Raw genomic sequence first — 10,518 nt, forward strand, 5'->3', positions numbered from 1 at the left:
CTCTCAGCAAGCTTATTTGCCTATTTAGAATACAGGGCAGTTTATGATGCACGATCCACAATCATACGAAAATCATTTCATCTCTACAGAAACAAACAACACTCCGCTATCAGTTATGGCAGTACGATGTACTCCTCTAATGAAATTCTCCTAAACAAACTCAAACACCACTTTAGTGTTCACAGTGCGCAAGCATTTTGTCGGTACCCAATTTGTCGAGTCATCTATCATTATAGCACACATTTTTCTGTGACTTAAAGTAAATGGAAGGCTTCCAAAATACCACGTCCCAAATTGATCCAAGGTATTCAGGGACATCAATGAAGCACACTTCAGAGTCTTGCTTTTATTACTAGGAGCAGCGTTCATACCAACCAATGTGTTCTGAGCCACCAATATTGTTCTCTTACTTTAGCTTTCGTTATGCCTACCAAGTGTCCAGAGTGGAGGAAATTACCAATGTTTTCCCTCTACTTCAGGTGGGACCCGCCTGTCCCTTCTGCGTTAACTGAATATCACAAATGCATAGTTTATCTCTGACATTCCAAAACTCTTTTACATCATCTGAATACTCACGAAAATTTGTCAAGCACTTACCCAATTTGTCCATAACTTTAGGTGAGACAGAATCTGCATTCCTCACTGTTGTCACTCTCCCTCCTCCATTGCCTTCTCATTGACACACAAGATAGGTATATAACTCTCACCCTGTTTAGAATATTCTAATGGCAGTCTATATGGGCACTTAATAGTCTTGTTTCTTACATCTGGCAAATATACCACTTGAAAATGTAAATCCCATAACTTCATACATGTGCTAATCCACGGAGCATAGAGTAGCTTTTTCTCTGTTTTTACCCGGAAATAGATGATCTACACACTGATGATCAGTCCTACCTACAAGAGGCTAGTCCCACAAGAAGAATTTAAAATGCTGACTAGCCCTTTTACATGCTAATGACTCCTTTTCAATGTCAATTGAAAAGGAGGCATAGGCATGTAAAATAATAAACTGAACTTCAAAGTAATCTACTGGCTTCAATGCACCATGTTATGGAAAGCTATAAATGTGAAAGTTCATCTCCCAACTTTCATTCGAGCTCCTCCATGCTTCCACAAGTACCAAGAGCCTCACACAGGTATACAAATACCAGGGATAGAGGGGAGGATGTAGGATTATCCAGATCAGTGTACAAGGGTGGTAAAGGAACATCCAAGAACACTGCCCGCCACCATGACCAGAACCACTGGTGTAGAAGCTCTCAATGGAATGTACGGTGGAACCAAGATTGAGTTTGTGGCCCTGTCAGTCAGTGCTACAGGCAAAATAGGAACCTGAGGTTGTAACTGAGAAATAAGGTCACTAATGTAAATCCTCAATTTCTCTAAGGCCATGAGTATGTAAAAGGTCTGCATCAGCTGAGCCTCACTCCAGAAAGAGGACTATAGAGTTTTCATAACCAGTATTTAAATCTTCGTTAAAAGGCTCACTGAAGGCACTTTTGCTGAGGCGAAGGTGGGTGTGGGTAAAAAAGTTTAGAACCTTGTCTAGAGGTGCATTGAAATAGCTGGAGGGGCCCACCCAAAGACTACTGAATGTAACCAGGTCGAAAGACAATCGAGTTCATAAGTGCTTTGGCTGTATTAAATGGTTGGTATCAGTGAGCATATCTTATGTTTATGCAGTTGAAGGCGTTCGGCAGCAGCTGGATTGGTGATGAAATGTTCCACATCCTTAGAGGGGCTGAAGAGAACCCTGAATTTTCAAGCTGCTGGGTGCTCGTGGAACAGTAAGTCGAGTAGTATGTGTATTCCTAAAAGTAATGAGATTCGAGGAGGAAAAACAGTAGCAAAATCGTTGGCAGAAACGACTGTGAAACAGATTGGTTATCATGAGGGAGAGATTTTATTGCAGAAGTCGCTACGGTGGGGGTTGGAGGGGGGTATTCAGGGCTTTAAAGCATACAGATTTTGCACTGTCAAGGGAAGAGGATAGTGTGTTTAAGGCTAGTGTGCTTTCTTCTAGCATTGCTGCAGTCTTGTTTTTGGGTCATTGGCATAGCAACGCCATCACTTTAGTTTTAAGAATCCTAACGATCGGAGTTATGGATGATTATGATTATGGGGTGGTAGTGAACGTACATAGTCAGCAGTGTACAATGAAGGTTTGACTAACAGCATTGTTGAAGAGGTCAAATGATGTGTTGTGTAAGAATGTAGGAAGGCTAATGTGAATTAAGTATGGGGTTGTTTTCTTGAAATCGAAGTTAGGTTTTGGCTTGTAGACAGTGGCGCCAGTTGGGAGAGAAAGTGCTGGAGTGGAATGTTAAACTACATGTGTAGCAAGTAAAGATCAGATGGCAATGGATTGACCATGGTTCTAGAGTGGAACTGTGTGTAAGATATGTGCATGAGACTGAGGGGTGTGTCTTGACTGTGTTGATAAGGAGTGATCTGAGAGAATTTGTGTGAATAGGGTGTATTACTGATGGTTGCGCAGCGTTAGGTTGAACTCACCATGAAGGATGATTCCTGTGTGAAAATAGTTGACGATATCTTTGAAGGAGTGATTAGCAGGGCCTTGGGGGGAGAGGAATATAGGATGATGTTTACTATGAAAGTTGCAATGACTGGTATGCAATGGCATTTGAACGATGATGGACATATGTGTTGTGGGCTAATTGAAACTTGCTGAGTAAAATTTTAACTCACATATTCCCCTAGTAGATGTATGATGTATGCGTGAATGTAATTAGGTCAGCAGCGAGAGCTGAAGGTGTTGCTAGGTCCTTCCTGATTCTTTAGATTTGAACAAAGGCTCGATCCCAAATATTCAGCATTAAATTGAAGTGGGGGCTTATGGGATTCGAAATGCTCAGTGATTAGGACGTTTTATAGCAGATTAATCTAGCATTTCATATACAGAGTGAAACAAATGTTTTAGCTGTCTTGAGTGACAGTACAGCAGTTTGTTTGCTGTTCAGTCTTCATGAATTAATGGGGTGGTCTGTTTTCTCCATAGTGCTATGGCGATGTGTGTGAACAATGGGTGTCATATGACAAGAGTGAGGCATGGTTTTGATAAGTTGTGTAAACTTGAGGTTAGACAGGAGACAGTGCAAATAGGGGGAGGGGGAAATAGTACAGGAAATAATATTCTGATTTAAAAGGAGGAGAGCATGAAATCAAAAGAAAAGGTATTAAATGGTGGCTATGCTAGGGTTAATACACTATTACAGAGCCAGGGCCCACCTGTCGGGCAGAGGGGCCAAGCCCTCGCCACCTTTTTTCCCCAGACAAGAAGAGTGTCTGTAGGGCTGAGCAAAGATCAACCTAACAGACACTCTTCTTGCTCAGGTAAGACAGCCAGGAGCAGTACAAGCTCTAAATACGCAGGCACCTGGCGGCCTGAGCTGTAGATGTGCCCTCCTCAGCCTAGCAAAAGTGCCTCGAGGCCCACCCTTCATGACAAAAGACACATCACTGAGTGTGTTGGACCTCATTAATTATGCATGAGGATTCTCAGAATCACAGCGGGACTTGCATTTTCTGCATAATAACTATGTATAAGGGTCATACCTTCGTCATTCTCGGCCTACATGACACAGCAAGGTAGAACGCCTGAGGATACCTTTTGGGTATATAAGCACCATATCTTTGCTGGGGCAGGCAGAGGAGAAATACTTCCATGCGAACACACTGACACGAGACGCTGAGGTTCCTGCATGCAGACACTCAAGCATGCAGTGGTCTGATATCCCTCACGGGGTCTTTCATTCTCTCACATCAGGTAATGGGGTTGGGTATATCCTAGGGAGTCTTGGATATACACCTACATACATGCTAGGTACATTTAGGTGCATCTAGTTAGGGTTAGCATTGTAGGAATACGCATTATTACTGTCATGTATCTATAGGCCTGCAAATACTCATTGGTTTAGCACCACGGTAGAAATCTACCATCCTTTTACTCTGTTGGTGCTCATAATCATTGATATCTGTTTCTATTTTATGGCTGTTGCAGCACACATATTTGACACTAAAATGACGCTGGTTCAATAAATGCTTATTAAAAACGTCCCCACCGTTTATTCTGTGTATCTCCCTGAGACAAAGAGAGCACGAGTGACTGAGCGAAAAGTACTGTACTGTCTCCATGATCCCTCAGGGGACGGGTTGTCATGTTCGATAGTTGCCAGAAACTATTCTCTCCTTGGTAATAGGGGTTCATAATGGCTCTGTGAGCTAGCTGGTATACAGGCGAACAAATCCGGTGGAATCAGTCTGGACATCAATCGCACAGTTTATGTTGTCTAAACACGCAGATCCTAAATAGATTTATAGGACCTACACAACAGTTTCTAATATTGGGTCTGGTACTGGCTAAAAGGCGGATAGCCATTGAATGGTTGAGCACTCAACCGCCCATAAATAAAGACTGGCTGCGTGACATGTGCGAATGGGCAGTGCTGAAGTGGTCTATATGAAACATGTCAGACGTGATGATTTGTCTCTGTATGCTCCTTGATCTCCATGGAGATGAGACTGAACCAGTTTTGCCAATGGAAGATGCATAAGACGTTGTGAACTTAAAGTGTGGGGTCCTATGAACGTGACAGTGGAGCCTTCTGGATGTCACAGGGCCTATTTCTAAGACTCGATGTAACCCTACCACAGCTGCATTACTATTTACTCAGTAGCGGCCGGCATTTATCAGAGGTAGGGGGGTGGAATGGGGGAGGACGCAGGGGGAAGGGGGTAAAAACGTACCTTCTCTCCGCTAATCTTCGCGTCTCTCCTCAGTAGTCCTCCCTTGCTCGGCCACAGGGAGGGCACCCAGGCTTCCAGTCAGCCAAGCACAACGCTGCCTTAGCAGCATTGTGATTGGTCTGAGCACTGTGTTTTGGTGCTCAGGTACTGACTGGAGGGCTGGGCATGTTCTCCAGGTTGGCTGCAATGCAGCCTTCATTGAGAACATGCGAAGTGCGCAAGACTATTATGGGCGGCATGAGAGGGCCGGCCAGGCAGTCGTTGCGCACTTAGGAGGGTGCTGCCTACCACTCCTCCCCTACCCCTGCTCCTTCACACAAAGCTGCGAAAGTAGGGGAAAATAAAATAATAATAACGAGAGTTATCATTTTATTTTTCCCTTTGTTTCACTGCAAAAAAGTGGATCAACGCTTCCCCGCCTTAGCGGAGGAGCCGCCACTGTATTTACTGTCACTTCAAATACCTTTCATCTGATTTCTACCTGAGCTACCTGCGAGGGCAGAGGGATTTGGAATCGTTATTTACATTGTATATTGTTATCCTATCTAGACGCTTTTCTTGTGAGGTTTTGTGCAATTGATCACTGTAGATTGCATTTTATTGGAAACCTAATAAAATTAATTGGGGGAAAAAACTGAAGGGATACCCAGCAACACTTTCACTCTAACCAAAGAGCTAAAATAAGTATCCATCAAATGGCAGTTGAAAGATAGATAATGTTATTTATGCCAGTTGCCTTCCATAAATGTCTATAAAGTTAGGCAAGCATATTAAAATAACATACATTCTAATATCACTTTGTCTTATGTTTTCTTGCAGCTGTGAAGACATCCATACTATGAAACACTAATTAAACAAAGTGCACAAAGGATATATTGCTTTTTGGCATCAATGGAAAAAAGCATACTTCATTCTGTTTAATGCACATTATAGGCAACTACCTATCTGTAGTGATATGCCCCATTATTGAGCCAACTGCAGACATCTACACACAACCTGCATAAATGTTGAGTTCTAGGAGTGTATCAAACTTTCCTCTTTCTGAGCTTGTTAACATGAATATCACTAAGTTAAGGTCAGCACATGTCATTTGCAGCGATGTAAAATTGGAGCAGGGGCTAGGCTGAGTTGCAGATCGCTGATTCCTGTCTGAGGTCACGTGGTGGGCAAAAACAATGACTACAGTGTGACTCTAAGCAATTACCAGTGACTGAGATATAGTCAAGCATTCAAACTATCACTTTTATGCTTTCTTATGTGTGACACTCACAGAGCGATGGGTATTGGAAAGAGGTAGCCAGGCTATTGACAAACTCCGTGGCTCTCGAGTCCCACAAAGCCATGCAGCTATAAAAGGACTGGTGGTAGGAAACATGGTGACCATCTAGCGGCAAGCATTCCCTCTATTTAGGTGGTTACGTTTCTGATTTTGTGTGATCTGCGTTAGATATAATTCTCACTTGAGCTCACCCAAGAGAGCCCCATTACCAGGATTTTTTGTAGCAGGTCTTGAAATGTAGTGTGGTGGAAGACTACAGGAGAAGGCGGATGGGAGACTGATGAAGAGAGCAGAAAGATTTTCCAGTGGTGAATAAGGTAGGAGGAAAGTGACAAAAGAAACTAGTAGAAGGGACTGTAGTGGAAGATGGAACGCAGGTAAAGGATGTAGACAGCGAAAGCATGAGCATGGCTAAGCGGAGAAGGAAGAAAATATCTATGGAAGATCTGAAGGAAGAAGTATGAGTAGGCCAGTCGCTAAGGAGAAATGGATATGGGGAGAAGTGCTAAGAGGTTGGAGGAGGAGGAGCAGAGGAGGGACTCAGAAGGATGCGGAAGGGTTTGATGCTCTGGGACAAGAGGACAATGCACTTTGTAGCAAAGAATTGGGTACTGCTTGGAGGATGATAGAGAGAAGGGAATCATTTTGTTTTCCACACTGTTGCTCTGCACAAGTACTCAAGAGAGATCTAGAGATGGTGGCACTGAAAGAGAGAGGAACAGAGAGACTGAAAGAAGCCTAGAAATAGAGACCTACAGAAAATGACAAAGACCAAGGGAATTTTTTATTTGATAAGAGAAATACTCAAAAAGAGACAAAGAGGGAGAGAAACATATTAGTGGTTCAAAGTAAAGAAACTGTTAACTTATCATTTTAGAACGAGGGGATATCGGTTGTTGTCTGCCTTAAGATGTTACATTGCTTATTGTATAGCTTTTTAGGTTGCCTTAATGTTATCTACAAACACAAGTGGGAGAGAGAAAAGATGGGCAACGCAGAGATAATAAGGAAGGATACTTGTGGGTGAAGCAGGTATTACCCAAGACATTAGTGTCTCACTGGATAGGGAACCGTGATTTTTAATTAACCAACCATAGGCATCTTACAACAGGTAGAGAGAATACACATGTTCTGGGATTGTCCGACGCTTTACAGTTACTGGCACGCGATCCACACCGCCCTTCGCACGGTCACAGGGCTACAGGACCTATATACATGGGAGGCTAGCGCCCTGGGCATCCACAAGCGACACAAGCACATGAAAGTAGAGAGGCAGTTTACTTCCTTGGTGCTCCTCCTGGCCAAACGGTGCATCACCATGCACTGGAAGACACCGGAGGGGACTTCCCTAGCGGCATGGGTGGGCGCAGTCAAAAAGTGGGGTAAGGCAGAGGAAGAGCTACTCCGAGCGGAGGAAGCCCAGGGACTTCGCAAACACCTGATTTCCCTGCCCTGGGCCATGCTACTGCATTCCTTCGCGCAGGAAACGATAACGGTGGCGGAACCCCGAACGATTGGTTCCCCCGGGGCCCCCATGGCCCATGAGTCCACCCAGGGAGATGTACAGGGGGTCCAGACGCCCGGCGGGTCGTAATTGCAGACCGCGACTGTTCCTTCATCACGCCCTCGCACGGGCAGTGATCAGCGCTCCCGCCTCCCTCTTCCCCCTCGCACCCGCGTAACCCCAACAACATACCTTGCAATGGTATAGCTCTCAGGCGCAAGATTAGTAGTGCTCATCCTCTGTGACACAGTGCACCCCCTGTTTATATAGCCCCAGTTTGTTTATGGTCTTGTAATCTTACAACAGGTAGAGAGCAAAGAATAAGAGATGTAATACGTGGCAGGAGGGATGCTGGGAGGGAAGTAGGTTTTTGGAGTAACAGTCAGAAGAATTGGATAGTGACAGGGTTTTGCAAATCTTAGTATACTATTAAAGTGATGCTCAGATAGGTCAGAAAGTGCCCCATTGCAGCAGGAAACTGCGCAGCCGGACTGCAATATCTAAAGGCTGACATCTCATGTGCCTCCTCCTAGTAGTAACATTTCACTCTGTGCCTACTGCGGAAGATGGAGTACGTTTTGGATAAATAATCATCGGAAGGCAGGTATTAAGTCATTTTACAATTATTTAAGGAGTGGGAGCAAATGGGTCAGGTTTAGTGGAGGAGCAGTGCTCATTAGTCATGTTTTTCCAAAATTGTTTCCTTAAATGTCCTGACTTTCCACACAACACTGCTCTTAGAAGCCAGCCTGTCATTGTACTATAAATACATGTTACCCCAAGACGTCATATTGCATGAGCTTTTTGGCCCACTCAAGTATTCCGATTAAATATATGTACCATACTATCCATAAGACATTAAGTTAAATTCCACAGATAAAAGATTTTAAGTTGTAGCATGTTTTCTGCATATTTCTAGATAGTATTATTATTCAAACCTTTCCTTATAATAATATTCATATATGTGATACATGCTTGGGTATTGGGTCTGTGCTGCCAAGGACTTCAAATTACTAAAATACCAAAGTGAAAGTGACATCAAGCACTCTTTCGCCACAATTGGCAATTCACAGTGGACCCCTTCACTCACACTGAATTACTTCACGGACTCCCATTGGATCCTTTAGCTGGAAGAAAAGGACTGTGGAGCAAAGAACTTTTGAACCAGGGTTAATTTCTGATTTTGCCACTGTACTGATGAATCACAAAACCAGAACTGGCAGGATATTGCCATGTTAGCAAGTAGCCAAACAAGGTTTATCTTGTGATATGCTACTTAAGTCTAATATGTATGGTTAGAGGCACCATTGATAATCAGACTTCATGCTTTGTTTCTGCACTCCAGGTGCTGTTAACATCAAAATATTTCCAAATGATAGATGCATTTCAGGCAATGGTACTAGCCAAGTGGATTAAAACATGAATACTTGATGGGAGATGGAGCTCAAGATTACCATGTTGTACCACTGAACATAGATGCACTGTTTGGTAAATTACAGTGCCTGGGCATGCGTCATCCATCTAAGGGACAGCAAGAGAGTTGTTGCTTCTAATGAGCTTGTATCCAAACATAAATCAATTGAGTACCGAGAAATGCATTACAAACAGAACATTGGCAAAACAAATGTGTTTAAACTGCACCACTTGCTACAAATGTGGAAAAATCTCCTTTGTGGAGGTATGCCTAAATGTCCTAGGTTTTTTTTAACGTCCAATAGGTTAAGACGAATTCCAGTGGCCCAGTAGATTTTGGAATGCACTATATGCAGATTATTGTTCCTGAAATGTAACATCCTACTTGGTCTACTGGCCAAACGTACATTTAACTGTAGCATTTACCCTTCTTTCTGCAAAAATTCCTTGATGGAGAACCCATAAACCCCACTGAAGGATTTTAAATTGAAAACAACATTATTGTCCAAGTATGCTTTACAATTCACCAAGGACTGTATATTGTTCAGAAAAACGTTCCCCATATTATTCAGCATACAACAGCAAAGAGAGCCACTACAAGACATTTTGACCGATTCTGAATATGCCCACCGCCCCACCGTTAAGTGTTAGCACCCCCCTCCCACACCCCAAAGTTTGAGTCCAGTTGCGCCTCTACTGTACTTGTTGTACTGTACTTCATATTAAACGCTGGTGTGGAATCGAGTGTGGTTAGAGTCCTGACTGCAATCTAAGTGTCACCTTTTTTGATTGGCTTCCCATGTCACTGATGGGTAGAACTGCATTAATTAAAATGATGATCTTCATGGATGTCTATATTTTTAAAAGTTTCTTTTTTTAATCGAAGTCGACTCAAATTTACAGGGAACTAGATAGCTTAATGACATCCTTCATCTGGGCTGGCAAATGCTCTATGGTCAAGCTGAAGACCTTGAAGTTGCCCTTCAAACAGGGAGAACTAAATGTCCCTGACATGGAATGCTATTATTTGGTTTTGTGCCATCAATATCTAAAAAGAATTACTGACACCCCTAATATTGAGTCACCTTACTGGGGGGTTGCCAGTGGTATATGTACCTAAATTGACAGTTCTGGAATATTGTAAAGGTGACTTCGAGAATTTCCCGTCTACTTTTCTTAATGTCCACTATATGGCACTAGTTAACTAATTATGGAGTTAACGCTGTTTCTTAGGGTACAGAAATATGTCTGTGCTCTGTCCAAGTAAACAGTGAGAGTTGGATGGATGGAGGTTAGCTGCTTGTATGTGAAGAAGCTATGTAATGGTGATGAGTTTAGGATTTTCGAGTATGCTAAAATATCACATGATATTGAATACATTTATTGACAATGAGAAACAACTTTATGGACCAATGCCCACTAAAAGTCAACAAACCCATTCATTCACCATTGCGTCAGTCTGTTAGGATCACAGTAATAAAAATGGAGGGTTTCCTGAAATTTACCTCTTAAAGCACATGGAAATAGCACACAAAACATAAATGCATTGGAA

This window comes from Triturus cristatus, chromosome 1_2 (assembly GCF_964204655.1).
Source record: "Triturus cristatus chromosome 1_2, aTriCri1.1, whole genome shotgun sequence".
In the NCBI taxonomy this organism is placed as follows: domain Eukaryota; kingdom Metazoa; phylum Chordata; class Amphibia; order Caudata; family Salamandridae; genus Triturus; species Triturus cristatus.